Source organism: Pan troglodytes, chromosome 1 (assembly GCF_028858775.2).
Source record: "Pan troglodytes isolate AG18354 chromosome 1, NHGRI_mPanTro3-v2.0_pri, whole genome shotgun sequence".
Classification (NCBI taxonomy): domain Eukaryota; kingdom Metazoa; phylum Chordata; class Mammalia; order Primates; family Hominidae; genus Pan; species Pan troglodytes.
In genome coordinates, this window is record NC_072398.2 from 106,420,154 (window position 1) to 106,423,113 (window position 2,960).

Below are 2,960 nucleotides of genomic sequence, written 5' to 3' on the forward strand. Positions count from 1 at the left end.
AGGGGAGGAAATGGAGCTGTTATGGGAGCAGAGTTTTAGTATGTTGTTGAAGTTAAGCTGGTAATAATTTAAATTAGAATGTTTTAACTTTAGCATGTTAAATGTAATCCCCATAGTAACCACAAAGAAAATAGCTATAGAATATACACAAAAGGAAATAAGGAAGGAATTTAAACATTTTACTACAACAAAGTCAGTGAAATACAAAGAAGGCAGTAATGCAGGAAATGATGGACAAAAATGTATAAAGCATATAGAAAACAAATAGCAAAATGACAGAAGTATATATCAATAAATGCTTTAAACTTAAATGTGTTAAACTCTTCAACCAAAAGACAGAGATTGGCAGAATGGATTAGAAAAACATGATTCACTTATATCCTGTCTACAGGAGGCTCACTTTAGATCCAGAGACACAAATAGATTGAAAGTGAAAGGATTGAAAAAGATACTCCATGCAATAGTAACCAAAAGAGAGCAAGAGTGTCTATACTGTTATCAGACAAAATAGGCTTTAAATCAAAATGTTGTAAGAGACAAAGAAGGACATTATATATTAATAAATGGTTCAATACAGCAAGAGGATACAACAATTAAAATCTGACATATGCCACAACATGGATGAATCTTCAGAACATTATGCTGAGATAAGTCTGTCACAGAAAGACAAATACTATATGGTTCTACTTATGCGGTATAGAGTGTAGTCAAAAATCATAGAGACAGGAAGTAGTATGGTGGTTGCCAGGGGTGCAGTGGAGGATAGAATGCAGAATTAGTATTTAATGGGTACACAGTTTCATTTTGGTGTGATAAAAATGTTTTGAATAGTGATGATGGTTGCATGATGGTGTGAATGTATTTAGTACTACTGAACTGTACACTTAAAAATGATTAATATGTTAACTTTATGTTATGTGTATTTTACAACTATGACAGTCTATTTTGTGCTGCTATAACAGAAAACCTGAGATTAGGTCATTTATAATGAATGGAAATATATTTCTCACAGTTTTAGAACTGGGAAGTCCAAGTCAGGGACTGGCATCTGGCAAGGACCTTCTTGCTGCATTGTCCCATGGCAAAAGGGCAAAGAGAGGGCAAGGGAAAGGAAAGGGGATCAAATTCATTTTTTATGAGAAACCTACTTCTGAGACAGTAGCATTAAATCATTCATAAGGGCACAGCCCTCATGGGCTAATCACCTCTTAAAGGTATCACCTCTTAATACAATTACAATGGGAATTAAACTTCAACGTAACTTTGGGAGGGGATAAATATTAAAAACATAGCAATCACAATAAAACTGGGAAATTAAAAAAAAATTATGCGGCTGGGAGCGGTGGCTCACGCCTGTAATCCCAGCACTTTGGGAGGCTGAGGCAGGTGGATCACCTGAGGTCAGGAGTTGGAGACCAACCTGGCCAAAATTGTGAAATCCTGTCTCTACTAAAAATACAAAAATTAGCCGTGTGTGGTGGCATGTGCCTGTAATTCCAGCTACTTGGGAGGCAGAGACAGGAAAATTGCTTGAATCTGGGAGGCGGACGTTGCAGTAGATCCGAGATCACGCCACTGCACTCCAGCCTCGGTGACAGAACAAGACTGTGTCTCAAAAAAAAAAAAAATTGTGCAACTATCATCAATATATAATTCCAGAACATTTTTATCACCCCAAAGGAAACCCATATTCATTAGCAGTTACTTTTCTGCTTAGCCCCTGGCAACCACTAAATGACTAAAAATAAAAGCTGAAGCTATGATAGGAATGTCTTATTCTAATTTTGGTAATATTCATTATATTTTAAGTATACAGATGTAAATAATGGGCAAATAATGCTTTTAATTATTTTCTTTAACCCGTCTTAGAGCCAAGAAGCTTCTTTCAAGGCAGTAGTACATGGTGGAGGCTATCAGAGTTTCTAGAATAATTATCTAGGCTGAAAGTCATATCTGGGCTTTTTGGTGATCTTTCTATGTGAGCACGTACAGCTAATTTGACTAATTCTCTTCAAATATTTCTTGAAGATATATGTTACAACAAGGCTTAGGTTATAATATTAGAATAGGCCTTCTCTTTTGAGTGGAGTAATATGATTATTCTAATAAAGATCCTTTCTTCACTGAGGCTACTGTTTGGGAGTTGAAGTAACTGGGAAATTTGAACCTACCCTTCTCCTTTCACATTATATCACCAGTATAAGAGCAGAATTGTCAGATATTCCGTTAAATATTGGATACGAAATGTTTTTTAATTGATAAATAATTTGTGTGTGGCAGTATTTCTACATTCTTGTCCTGTAAACTAATATCAGAGTTCTTTGGTTGCTGTGACATGCCTCCTCAGATTAATAGTGAGATTTCTTCCTGTAGGTAACCCTAATTTCTTTTAAAGCAATGATTTATGGTATTATGATCTAAATGCCTTTTTTTTTAAGAGATGGGATCTCACCATGTTGCCCAGGCTGAGCTCAAGCTATCCTCCCACCTCACCTTGGCTTCCCAAAGTGCTGGGATTACAGGCATGAGCCACCATACCCGGCCCTCGATGCATTTTTAATGTTACATTAGTTGCTAAAAAATAAAACATAAAAAAGAGGCCGGGCACAGTCGATCACGCCTGTAATTCCAGCACTTTGAGAGGCGAGGTGGGCAGATCACCTGAGGTCGGGAGTTCAAGAGCAGCCTGACCAACATAGAGAAACCCCATCTCTACTAAAAATACAAAATTAGCCAGGCGTGGTGGCGCATGCCTGTAATCCCAGCTACCTGAGAGGCTGAGGCAGGGAAATTGCTTGAACCTGGGAGGCAGAGGTTGTGGTGAGCCGAGATCACGCTATTGCACTCCAGCCTGGGCAACAAGAGCAAAACTTCATTTCAAAAAATATATATATATATTTTGCAATATCAGGAGGCAATAATGTGATATACTGGATAGTAAAAAGTTAATGAGGACATAG